The 14,157-nt window shown below is 36.8% G+C and overlaps 1 long non-coding RNA gene across 1 annotated transcript in view; it reads left to right on the top strand.

The window, feature by feature from the left end:
• The first annotated feature begins 2,707 nt into the window (after nucleotides 1-2,707).
• Nucleotides 2,708-14,157, top strand: part of LOC108506463 — a 57,134-nt gene continuing 45,684 nt past the window's right edge. The window contains exon 1 of the long non-coding RNA XR_001877771.1: nucleotides 2,708-2,875. This is a non-coding gene — a long non-coding RNA (uncharacterized LOC108506463). The remainder of the gene's footprint in view (nucleotides 2,876-14,157) is intronic.

Here is a 14,157-nt window from a genome sequence, read left to right as displayed (position 1 = left end):
ATAATTATTACTCTGAGCGACAAGGTAGGGTTGTTCTGAATTGAAAGGGCTATACACTGAGCTCTACCCAACCTCCTAAGCCTTTCAATCGCTAATATCATTAATGAAAGAAGCTTTGAAATTATTGCTGACTTTTGAAAGTGAGTAGGCTATGGAGGTGCTAACATGTGATTGTATAAGACAAAGAATATTAGAGGACTTTTCTGTTAACTCCATGTTGCCTGCTACATGACTGCTTATAAACTTGTGGACTCCTACCTTAGCATTAAAAAATCACATCCACAATTCCTGGCAGGCCAATGACAGATATACCAGTCTGTGCTTATTAAAGAATCCACTACTGTGATGTATGTTGTGTTATCAATATTATTTTAATATCTATTTATTAACCAGCTATAGAAGACTTAAACTAACAGTAAAATGGTTAACCGTGTTTTACTGAGGATAACATGGACCTACATAGTGAGATTTAAGTCAATGATTTTATAATTATTTTGGTTATATTAAAACTGCTGTATGTGGAACACAGAAAATCTCTTTCCTTCTATTCCATGACAAAGAATTATTATTACAAGGAAATCTGTGGCTTGGGGCTTGTAATAACTAAATTTAATTTTCTATCTTTCTTGATAATTCTTATAAAAATGAAATTACAGTGAAACTCTTTTCCTAGTTGGAAAGAAACAATAATTTGGGCAAAATGTTCCCTAAAAAGTGTCAACCTAGTTTTTAAAATGCATTCATATGAAATACTGGTCTTTAGGTTTGGGGCCTGTAGTTGATAGGTTCTATATTAAACTGATGGTTTCAACTGCTCCTTACCTAGAAATCTGTGGATAGAAACTGACTTAAGTAGTGCCCTCAACTAGCCCAAGTGGTATGAATTCAGATACACTCTCTGTATTTTTGTATATATTCACCTTTAAATCATATTTGAATATGTGATAAAAGAAAGGAAATGAGAGGAGAAGATGGAAACAAACCATCACTTCTCTAATTCTCAGGGCTCATGAGTCTTATGTAGAAGTGAAAAGGAAAGATATTCATAATAGAGAATCTGATTAAAAGGTCTGGTTTAGATTGCAGTGTAAGCAGGAAACGATGAATCTTGGCAGAGTTTCAGCTGTGAAACAAAGCAGTGAAGAAAGCTGATGCTTTGGGTAGAGAGAAGAAAAAGAGGACTCAGAAAATAGGAAATTACAGACATATTTCATTTTGGCAGAGCTTGAGAAATTGCTTATTATAACCACCATTGAATGAACAGTTACTTATTATCTGTTCTGCAGAAAAGTAGGGGAGGGTTAATTATCTAACCTATGGGCTGAAAATAAAACCAGTGTCTTGGGGATTGACTGCTAGCATAAAATATATCTAGACTGCTTGTTCTCTTTCTGGAGAAACATCATTTTAGTGGGAAAAATCATACTTGTAATTAGAAGGAAGAGGCTCAGCATGTGCATTAGGGTTACAATGGACAAATTTATCACTTGATATGCTCAATCCTAGCTAATCATCATCCTTAACACCAAAGGGACATTCCATGTAATATATGTTCTTAAATTTATTAATGTTTAATCATTTCTCTTGTTCTCTCTGTTTTTAAGAAAAAATGAGGTAGTATGCAGATGATTCTTTTGATTATTACATAGTGTTGTGTTTCTGCAGAGTAAGGAAATTCTAGACTTTCTCAAAATAAAGGATAATTGGTGACTCCCCATAACTTCAAACTAGCTCCATCACTTGCTGAAACCAAAGCAAGAGCTGCAAATAGTGAGAGATAACAGATTTATAATACTCTAGGACATTTATGTTCTTCTATTTTCACGTGTGAAGATTTAAACTGTTGATATGCAAAATCACCTGGTGAGACATGTTGTGAACCTGGTTTTAGAACAAGCTCTTTGCCTAATTACGTGATGCAAAATGTGGCACACTTGAAATGTACCTGAAAATATAGCTGTAAAATATTTCTTCATCTTGATGATGTTTCCTACTGATAAAAGCTCTCTTTGTTTCTGAATGTGATCTTGTTTGAAGTGCTTCTTTTAATCTTTACTGGATGAATGTGACTTGACTTTATTGGTCACTTCACACCTCTTGTGCATAAGTGATACAATCATAGTGCTTGTTTGACATATTTGAACTAAAATCTCCTTTCTTTATGTAGGAGAGAGTATTTTCAGTGGAATATTTTATGTCCAGGAGCTATGATTTCCTTCCTGCTTGCCAGAGATGACGTTTGTTGACATCCACAATTTGTGGAAACCACAATCTTTCATCTTTTTAGGAAAAACAAGGATGAATGGGTCTACTGCATTATGCAGGAGTGCTGGTTTGGGATAAATATTTGAAATGTATGGAACTTCCCTTCTTGTTTTCTTGAGGAATTGTATTTGTAGCTTTAGATTAGCACTATACTAAATAGTTCCTTCATTCTTGGAAACAAGTACAGTAAGCAAGGCTTTAAAAGAATTATTAATACAAAAAGAGTGGTATTCTTGCTGAATGCCATGTTGGAATTCTCCTAGTAAACCAAAAATGTGTGTGGGGGTGTACACTGGAAAAAAATTTAAAATAGATGCTGGGAATTTTAAAGCAGAGGAATTGGAATTTTTTGATGCACGTGAGGTGAACATTGAATGAATGTTGGTAAAGTCCCATCTTCATAAGTATTCTATCAAATGTTAAACACTAATCCCTTACCCTAGATGCAAGTGCTCTATAGATCTGCAGAACAGACCTGAACAAACTCATAACAGTCTTTCTGCTTTCCTGTGCGGCAGTGGAAACGAAATGTGGGAAGGAGAAATCAAGAGAAGTTGTGTGAATGTTTGGTGTGAATCAAAGTGTCCAAAGCATCTTCATCTTTCTGAGTGTGAGTCTACAGTGTGCTTGGAGCCTGGTCAGATAACACCCCCAAGTGCCTACCCCCCAAGCCAAATCAACCCCTGCAATCCTACTGCTGCCTTCCAACCCAGGCCTTGTTTGTGAAAGTGTTTTGGTCAATTAATCTTTTTTTCTAGAAAACCTCTGCCTTTCAAAATCGCTGAGGACAAATAGGTACAGCTTTCTACCTAAAGGACATGAGTTTGTGGTTTGTCCAGTCAAACCCCAGCTTTCATAGGAAACTGTCACATTGCTATACTCCCTGGAGCAGTCTTTGCTTGTGTCGGCATCACAGATGACCAAAACATTTTCAGCAATGGAGTATCAGTTTTTCATTTCTTCTCATTTATATTTGATGGAGAATTTCCTGCTGAAAATTGAGAAACTTTCTGCTTGTGTATTAGCCTTTTCTTCAATCTCTGTGCTGGCCAATATGACACCCCTAAAGGGAAAAGTTACCTCTGTCTAAGTGCAAAGCACTCTTTGTGACTGACCTCCAGCCTTTGTATCTCTCTCCATCCCCATCCAAAGTTCACACACAAGAAGAATGTTTCTTGTAGTCACAACACTAGTCTGGTAAGATTTAATGAGGCATTTAACTTTTTCCTTCTGAGTTGTTTCTGGCTGTTTATGTAGTTACTGTACAGAAAACTGATTTGCTAAAACTTAGGGAGGCTATCATCCTTGGGAAGGTTTATCTGCTTGTTAGTTGAAATCTTTGGATTAGTGTAATTTTAACAGGAGTTTTAGAGGGCCTAGCCTTGAACATGGTGATACTTTGAAGCAATTGATCACTATGTTATCACATGGTGTTAATGGTGTTGCCTCGAGCTTTGTTACAACAGTATCCAACTGCCTCTTTAAAAAAAAAAATTCTTAAACTTATATGAAACCATGCCAACTCTTTATGAGTCTCTCAAGGAGTTTATGGCTTTATGAAGAACCCTTAAACTATGTCTTTGAGAAGCAGCTGCATTTGCCACACTTAGAAATCATTCCTATAATTTCCCTACTCATGCCAAGCTAAAATAAAACACCTCTGGTGCTCCCCCTGAAACTTTCCACTCCGGATAATGTCAGTAAGTATTTTTGGAAATGTTTCTTAGTAAGGTTGGTATAATTAGGCTAGTTCTTTTTACCCCTGCTCTGTTTATTTATTTGGCAAAAGACACTTTTTCCACATTGATCTGAAAGGGCAATAGTCCATCTGGCCTCAGACTCAGCATTCACCTCTTTCACCAGTCTGGGCTTGAGAAACTGTCCTGTACTGAATGAGAAAAATTAACCTAATTCATCTCTCTGCTTATAAATAGCTACTTTTAGAATACTGTTTTGTAGTGCATGTACTTGTATAGGAGGTATTTTCTTGAGAAACAGATTTTATTACCAACGCTTTATTTATAAACTCTTGTTGTTGCCCTTGTTTGCTGGTTGTGCTTAACATTAGGGTAGCTGAGTCTTCTACGTGATGGTATGAGCAAGGGCCTTGATGCAATTTCAGCTGATGTCAAATGGGAGTCTTTTTAGTGCTGCTTCTGCTGTGGTTGAAGTAAAAGTGGAGAGTGAACATGATCCAGCCAATACAAGGGGGCTTATATTACATCAAGGTTTCCCATCAAGAGATTCAGAGCTGAAGTCTTCAGAAGACATTGTCTTTGGCTAATGGCAATAAATCCTTGTGTTGTGTGACAGGAAATACTGTGACTCAAGATTTGACTTCAAACCCTGTCTTCTGGAATGTTCTTTCTCTGTGATTGCTGTAACCTTGCCCAGAGGTTGTGCAAGCCAGGCTATGCTTCAAGAAGTGCTACCCCTTATGCGTCAGAAGATACATTGTGTCATGGTTCTGGCTGCGTTTCCCTAAGGTGTTGTGATAGTGTTGCATATTATTAGTATAAATGGCTGATAGCAGATCTTTCTTTCCCCAAAAATTGGAGAAAAAAATAGACAATTAGACAATTAGACTTTATTTACCTCTATTGTCTTTGGTCTTCTGCATGCCTGAGAGTATTCTGCACTCTTCACATTTCTACTGAGGATTTGTACTTTGTACTGTTCTATAGAACTCCTTCATTTTCTTCTATGACCCTTGGAATAACTTTTTAGTAGAAAGGACTAAGTGATTGGGATAGTGGAGAATGTAGTGTCACAGCAGTGTTGATGAAATGGTAGATTGGAGCTTGATAGCAGAAGTCATGTAGCTTTGATTGCTCTGCTCTAAAGTTGCTTCTATTACCTATATTTTTGGGAATGTGACTGGCTAATCAATTGTTTTCTCCACATCTAGCCTAAGAAAGGAAAAGCTAGTGAGAAAAGCAGGGACTGAACAGTAGAGGAAATACTAATTAAATAGTAAAGGGCTCTGCACCAAACTTGAAAGTTGCCTAAACTCAAGATTCAAGGCAAAAGGTTCTCGTGAAATGGCATTTTGGATAGTAAATGAAAAATGCTTGCCTTATTTCTGTCTTCCTGGAAAAATGTATGGAAATAGGTGATCAGTCATATTTTGGATCCAAGTAACTTCTTGCCCATATATGTTTAATTCCAGCAATTTGAAATAATTGAACTTGGTAGAAGATGCAAAGGAAATTCAGACCTTTGATTTGTTGCCTTCATGTGGACAGAGGTGTCCAATGTTTCCCAAGTCTGAGTAGTTTGGATAATGGATCTGATCTGTGAAATCTGAGATTGAATCCCATTTCTTTGGCAGATGTTAGAAAATTCTCAAATTAAAAAACCTAAGTGTATTTTGCTTGATCCAAGCAATGCAAACCCACATCAGACTAATTTTTCTGTCCCTCTCTGCAACTATAAGAATTCGTCACTGTCATTTTCTCCTCCTTGTTGTCTGCAGTTTCCTTCTCTCTTCCCTTTCTCCTGCTTCTCATTCACACGCTGCTCAGGCTCACCAGAATGCGTTGCAATGTATGCAGTGAGCAGGAGATGTGAGTTTGACCTGTCAAGCAACACTGGAGAGTAGAAACAGCTGGGATGACTTGACAGGTTTGGCTCTCTTTGCAGAACTAAGTGTTACTATAATGAATAGTATTTGGGCTTGTTTTACTGAAATCTTGCTGCCACTAATGAGCAGTAAGTTCTTACAAAGCCGAATTCCACCTCTATTTTTCCAGGTCTGTATTAGCTTATCCTGTATGGTGACATATCCTTCTTACGCATTAGCCTTATCTGGTTTATACTGAGAGAGAATTAATGATACCGTGACTTACCTGTAGTCTTTGAAGTGACATAATTAAAAAAAAACAACAATCAAGAATTAAACAACCAGTGACTGATTTCTGTTAGTATTCAATGACTGAAGTCATGCTCAAGATCCTGTAAATCTTACTGAACTAAGTCTCTTTGACTTATTTACCTTTGTAGTTGTGGCTTTGTTCTTTTCTTTGGGGAGCTATTTTCCACACTGTGCACTCCCTAGTCTTGGCACATGCATCCTTTCGAAGAAGATACACTCTGTTATGACTACAGCAGCTGCTCTGCAGATACCTAATTGTCCTGGCCAATGTGAAAGCACCAGTCATGGGTGAGTAGCATCAAGTCTGGTTTTTTTATGGACAACATGAAGCTCTTTCACATTCATTGGTCATACAAATGATTGATAGACCTCATTATTTTAAAAGAACTATTGCACTGTAACGTTTCCAGATGTTTTCCAATAGAAGCTGTGTTATTACTATAGGGAAGTATCAATCAGTAAATAAGCCATGTCACTCGTTGCCCTTCTACGCAATCGCAGTGTTCTGATCTTGTGGTTTGGCTTCATTTACAAAGGAATCATCAATTCAAATAGATTATTGTTCTGTATGTTACACTGCAGAGGGACAGCTTGAGTGCATGATATGATCAACCTCCTATGAACTAAGTGGAATCAACTGTGCTCAGTACTCAGATGAAAAGTCAACAAGGAAAACTGAAATGCTGCAAAGAAATTGTTTCTAATGAAGTGGTAGGGGACGTCAGACCATCAGTTACTCAACCTTTGTTCCGCTGTTGTGCTTCAAGGCTCTCTGCTCTCCCTTTCATGAAGAAACTGTGATGCTTGTAATTAGAGAATGCAAGTTTGTTTGCAGCAGTCTCTCTTATTTACTAATGCTGCCTTCAAAACTATGATGATAATTGTAATGTGATAGCCAGAGACCCTTGATGTAAGCCAGGAAAAAGCATAGCTGCATTGAGACTCAGAGGGGTTTTACTGTTTGCAAATTTACTTCCAAATGAATATAGGCTTGTAGGCTGCAATTAACTGAAATGAAATCAACTAAAACTGTTGCTTCGGAATCTTTTGTTTAAGAGCATCTAAAAGCCTGTAACACCAAACCTGTCAACACTGTAACACCAAACCTAAATGACGTTGTCTGAATCCATTCAAAACAATTTTTATGTAAAATTCTGTGACATTTATTGATACTGTTTTTTAAATCTCAGTCCTCAAAGCTGTTTTTTAAAAGCACATTTCAAGATACGTTGAAGAAAAAAATTGACATTTGCATTTTCCAGTTATCTTGAGGTTGAAAATGTAAGAATAAAAGAAACTAAATGTGCCTTAGTGAAAACATCAGATTCATTTTAGCAGTTGCACAGTTCAGAGGGACCTGGCCCATGAATTTGCAGCCCTTGGAACGTTCTGCCCACAGAAATTGTTTGCAGGAGGAGGATCTGCACGGCCTCACAAAGATTACTTGTGGAGCTGTTTCCAGGCTTCCTCTGTTCTGATAGTTCAGTGCCAGTTCCAATAGTTACCATTCTCTACAAGCTGCAATGAGGCATGAGTAACCATTGCTAGTAATATCTGTATTATCTGTGACGGGATGCTTTGCAGTCTTGTTTGCCACTTGTCTGTGATTTGCTCAGACTTCATTTACTCTCTCTTAGCAGGATAAAGGGTAAAATAAATATGTCTATTCAGTATCTTTTGAGTCATCATACGAGAAGCAAATATTAATATGTCATGAGAAGCAAGTATTTATTTGCTTGATTTGTCATGAGGCGAAGAACTTGACAGAAATTTTGGTTGTGTTCTGAATCTGAATTGTGAGTTGTGCTGCTGTACCATCAGTGCATCACTATTAGAGAAGGACATCCCCCCAAAAAACAGTATTTGGCAACTAGTGAGACTCGTTATAAAAGAGATGTTTTGAGTGTATAGATTTTTGTGTTACTACTGAGAGTCTCTAACCCAAGGAATCTGTAGCTGCAATTGCTAAATTAGATGAAATTAATGGAAAATATCACATAAAACAACACTGAAACTTTTTAAAAACAAACGTATGTGTGTGTGTGTGTGTGTGATTTAAGCTGCATATTTTTATTTTCATACTTAATAATGTAGGCTTAGCAACTTGTCTAGTATGTTGATCTTGTACATATTTATTGAACTTTGCTAGCATAACTTTACTTGCTAGCATAATTTCTGACTAGAAACGACCTTTCTGATAATTTTCTTTTATAATAGAATTTTGTCAAATTTCCAAGTGTCTGAAATTAATACAGTGATTGTATTTACCCAGTTTTTTTGGAAAGCCCATTTTCAATAATAATCTGTCTTCCTTCGTAATATGAAACATATATATAGTTTGGAGGATGTTGACAAGCAGAACAATGACAAACTTCATCCAGTATCCAGGTGCAACAGATACACATCACATCAATACTGAATAAACTTGGTTGAGTTTGGGTACAAGGGCCAAGGAAGCCTGTAGCTGGAGTACGACATACCCTAAATTGGTTTAAGGACTACACTCGAGTAGCAATGGGGAAAGCAGAATACTTGGTCTTCCAGAATTGTAGTCTCTACCCTGTTGATTCTGGGTCACTGATTGTACCAGTTGCAGGTTTCTGCATGTGCTAAGCCATCCTTAGATGTTATCTTCATTCACTCATTCATTTGACAAAATTACTCTCCTGTCTTGCCTGTTCTTTACCAGTTTTTGTCAGCCTTTCGTTGCACTTGGCTATCAAATTCAGCATTTGTTACATGCAGTTTTCACAGAGGTGTAAGAATTTTCATTGCACATGCTGGGGATGGTTAGTTAATGTGTGAGTGCTTGGATATTTGAATATTAAAGTATTAATGTGTGAAATTTCTGTTCTTCTTCGTTGCTTTTTACTATGTACCTGAAAGGAGCTCAGCTTCCTGTATATGGGGAAATGAATGGGACAAGAACAATGTGACTCACAGTATACACAACTGAAATGTATGAGGTGACCTTACCTATAAGATGCCTGTCTGCATCATAAAAACAACATCTGGAATGCTCGTTTTGCTGGATTTGACTAACTTTAGGAAAATTGAAAGATGTTACAAAGGCTGAACTCAATAAGAAGAATTTTCATTAACAATAATCCCTGAACAAATATTTGTATATGGACACAAACTACTTGAAACTCCATATAAACATTCCTTTTCATTAGACCCTTTCCTTTCCATATTTCCTTTGAACTTTCTTAATAACTTTAGAACTTTGTTTCCTCTGAGCCAACTGGGGTAAATGCTGATTTCATTTACACTGGTTTATTAATATTACTTTGAACAAAACTGATGCATTATGCTTCTTTTGCAAGGAGCATTTTCCTATGGTACCTCACTACTTCCAGTATGGCTCAAAGCCAGAAATTAAGGATGTTTGTGTGTATGTCTATGCATATGCACAAACAACCCAATCAACTATTCAAATATGTCAGAACCTGATGTTTTAGCTCACCAAAAATGGAGTGGGCTGTTTCTCAGAAATAATATTGGTTTACAAAGTGGCTTCATTTTACCTAAGCTGATTCATGTTTCTGTAAGGAATCTCTTTGTTGTAGCCTTGCAATGAGTTATCAGCCTTCACTTACCTCTTGTGAAGGCTTTTTCTGTTTGTCGAATATGCTCTGTGGTTCCTTTTCAGAAAGCAAAGAATTTAACTTTCCTACCACTAGAACCTCAGTGGTTGTATCCCTGGTTTTCTATATTAACTTCTGTATTTCCATCTTGTCACAATCTCTTTGGTCCTTGGCAGTGGTGATATCTTTTCTTTCAGGCATGCTGACCTCTCCCATTCTCTTTGAAGCACTTAAGATCCATATCCAAGAGCTGCATTCCAGCTGTGGCGCCTTCTGAGGTACTGAATATATTAAGATAAAAAGAAATAAGCTCAGCTATATTAATAAGAAGCTTAAATGTTTATGCAGGCATGAGCTTTGAGAAATTAGATACCCCAAAATAAGACTTTAATAGGAATGATGAAGTAACTAAAATGAAAATACAAAAAGTGATGCTCTTTTTTTAGCATGTTATGGTCCAGTCAGTGGTCATATAACATTTATTACTACTTTAAATATTTTGATATCTAAGTGAAAAATACTTTTCTTAGAGAACCTAACACTTAAAAATTGTAAATTCTTTAACAGTGCTTTGACTTATATTTTAATTTCAGTGAAGTAGTTTTAACTTACATCTATTCTCATACCTCATGTCTTTTATGCTTCAATATAAAAACCTGTGGGGGGGTAACTTTCTGAATAATCATGAAATAAATGCAAGGGGCTTTTCCCCCCCCCCCCCCCAATTTGAGCATTACAAAGGCTGTTCCCTGCTCAGAATCATATCTGATATAGATAGGAGACCAAGAAGGAGTGAAAATGAGGAGTGGTTAAATAAGATGGCAAATCCAATTTTAGGGTCCCCAGTATAGGCTCAAGTATGTAATTGATAGACATTATAATGGATCAAAGTTGGCCCAGAATAATTTTGCTAGTTGAAATGTGTTTGGAGAAGATATCTTTGCCCTCATGGGTTTCATTTCCTGGCAGAATAGGTGAGATAACAGAGATCACAGGTTCTTTGGGCCTGTTATTGCTGACTTGTGTGTTCAAAGAGAGCTCGAGACTGAAAACTGCCCGTGGCCCCATTTTTTTCTGTGACATCCTGGATGGCTGACAGGAGGCTCACATACTTCCTCCAGAAGACGGTAGCACTCAGAACTGTTTCTCAAAGCTGCATACAAACAGTTGTTTCTTTCTACAGCATAGATAAACAGCTTAAACAATGAGGAATGGTTCTGTGCCACGACTAGCTATCCTCCTTGGCCAACTGAGAGGGTACTACCCTTAAGCACATATTTCTTGTACCTTATTAAATTGAAGTCAAAGATGTGTTTTTCTGACTTACATCAGAGGAAAGCTATATGTACCTAAAACTCCAGTTTAGGGATAATTTTGTTTTAAACCAATTCAATCAACTGCTATCTTTAAAATTATGCACATCTAAGTGCTTCAGTGAACTGAAAACTTTCAGTGTTTCTCAAGACATTTAGTTGGAACAGTTTTTAAATTGCTGGTGTTTAGTTTCTGTTCTTAAAATTGGAACAGTTGTATTTTCATCATGGTAGGAGTGAACAGAAACCAGAAATAAAGACTCCTCTGAAAATCGTTCAGGGGTGATATAAGAGCAGTAGGACTTGCCAAAGTCATATTCCATCTCTATTTTACTTGAGGGGAAGACGGTTTTCACTGTTAATACTCAGGAAAAGAAAAACACATCTGTTTATAGATGACTAATTAGATTTTATTTTTACCCAAACAGTTTTTCTGGGAGGTCGAGGAGTTAGAGAGTTGTTACGAAGAATTCCTTCTATAGAAGGACAATAAATATATAAGCAACATGTGAAAGTCCTGTTGTGTATAGGTCAGTATGTACCTATGTGTCATGTTAGCTTCAGGTAAACCCTGTTCTGGGGATATGAGCAATGCAAATGGCCTGAACGTTTATGTGAATTTTCCCATAAATGGAGCATTAGCAAACATATGAGGAAAGCAAGTAGAGAACATCAAACTTAATGAGAAATAGGTTTGCATATCACAAAATAAGTTGATAAAGTTTTTGTCTGAGAGATGTATAAGTAACTTCTTTTTTTAATTCTTTTTTGGCCATGAAGGACTTTTTTTTTTTATTTTTTATGTGCTATGCAAGAATGAAGACCTTAGACTTCAGATGTTGCCTTCTTTATTTCATTAATGTTAATACAGGAAATCAAGAAAGATCACAAAAACACTATGTCTCATTATCAGGATGTTTCTTTTGATTCTGAACATGCCAGCAAAGAATGCTTGATCCAGCAACATCAAAAGATGAAGCCATTTGTGCTTAGTTGGTTTGCCTTAGATATTGTTTTCTTCAAGGCAGAAGGTTTAGCTTTTTTTCTTAAACTCCAAAGCATGAGACTGCAAGTGTACATCTCTAATGGCATCTGTGTTTTATGGGAATATCTTACTTGAAGCACAGCAGATGGACTCATTTTAGCCAAGACTCAGACTCTTCAAATGTTATAGTATTAATATGTGGATACACAGGCCTATAGTTTATTACTGAGAGGCAGAGGCTGTTGATTTTAGTGCTTCTATACCACAGAAAACCAGCCAACAACAGAAGGCTTGCAGCATTATTTTTATTTTTTTAATAACAAAAATGGCTACATGAGGAATAGTTGCTGAATCAATTATTCACTATTTTTATATAGTTACTGTATTACAAATTTTATCCCACTGACCATATAGATAACTTTAAGTTGTTTTGGTAATTTGGTAATTTTTAAGTTTTCAAAAATTCTCTGTTGGGTTTCAGACAACGCACACTCCAGTGCATTAAACCAAACAATAATATTATAACTAACACATATTAAACTTAGAAACATACTATAACTAACACATTTTAAATTACAGCAATACCTAGGTTTTACGTCAGACTGTAAGCCAATGGCTGTGTTTCAAGTATTCAGAGAGCAGTTTTGGTAGTATTGCAGATGAAATAAATTAGGTTTTTGCATAAGTGGCATAACAGATCTGAGAACTTTCATTGATGGCTTGCAGTGAATTTGTATCTTAGAAATGAGCTGGTGCAGTTTGCTAACTGTAACTGTCCACACTGCTTTAAAAGATGCACTGAGGACTAGATGTATGGCATATACACAGGCAGTGGAGTCTCACTGCTACAATACATATTTTATCATGATGTGTTAAAATATATCAACTGTATCGACTATCAACTGTAATAATACCAAAATTATTGGATTTTTTGTTTGAATGGCTTTAGCCCTTGATAAAGCTTAAAACCCACCTGACAGGATGATTGTAGCTCACTGCAAGTTAATATAAATGGTGTAGGGAGACACCTGTGAGTCACTTAAACATGATGAAGTGTTGTTTTGCTTATTTTGCCAGTTCAGAAGGTATGTATTTCAACTCTTGAAAGTTTTTTGATAATATTCCTTTTTTGATGACAAATCCAAGGTGACAGTTGGAAGGTTCTTTCTATTGTTTCATGCTTACCAGTATGCTTGAAGTAGATCAAGGTTATAATGAATTCCAGAAAACCAAGAGAGTTTCCATCATACATGATATCAAAATGTTGATCTATACTCAACAAGAAATGCAATAACAGAAAAGTCCGTGGAAAAGAAGAGAATGGGGGATTCACAATAGGAAATGTACCCTCTTGTTCACCTTTTAAAATTTAGACCAGGTGAACAGCAGCTAATAGATTTTTCTGTTAGTCAGCTCCTGGGTGGCCTTTGTGAGAAGAGAGTCACAGCAAGGAAACATGGAGGTTGAAGGATGGAGGATCCAGGTGATCTCAGACACATGCTGTGTACTCTTCTGTAGGTGGACCAGGGGGACCACAAGTGGTTTTGTAGGAACCGGTACTACTGTTCTACACCCATCTTTACCAGAAGTGGATGTGTGAGGAAGCAGCCAGCTTCTCTCATACAGCTTGTGCAAGGCTGGTGTCCAGGTGCAGGCAAAGCAAGCAGAGGATGACTCCCAGCAACTCCAGTGTTATATGCCAATGCTGTCTCATGGAAATCCTGAGCGTGTTGCTAGAGCATGCAGGAGGCCACTAGAAACAGGAGTATGGAGGAAGCAGCACTTCTTTGACCTGCCATCTGAGCTCTCTGAATTGTCTTTCTCCCAAATTCCCCCTTTGTCTCCACTACTCCTTCCTTTTTTTTTGCTTTTCTCATGAGTGCTTCTCGTACTGATCATTTGTTTTACTTTTAAGTAAATACCACTTCATCCAAGTAAGGTGCCTCTCAGGCTCTGAAATGTTTATCCTCTCTAAGGGTTGTTTAAATTACCAGCTGAGAAGTGAGTGGACCGACATTTAAATGCAGCTGTACTACAGAGTAAAATTCAAAATGTTCATTAATTCAATTTGCTAGTAATTTTAAAAATTTGTGCAATAATTTTTACATATCACACATATTGTGTTAGTTTTCC

Source organism: Lepidothrix coronata, unplaced genomic scaffold, assembly GCF_001604755.1.
Source record: "Lepidothrix coronata isolate B3197 unplaced genomic scaffold, Lepidothrix_coronata-1.0 Scaffold215, whole genome shotgun sequence".
Lineage (NCBI taxonomy): Eukaryota > Metazoa > Chordata > Aves > Passeriformes > Pipridae > Lepidothrix > Lepidothrix coronata.
Note: the sequence above shows the minus strand (reverse complement) of the source record. Positions and strands in the feature narration are given on the sequence as shown.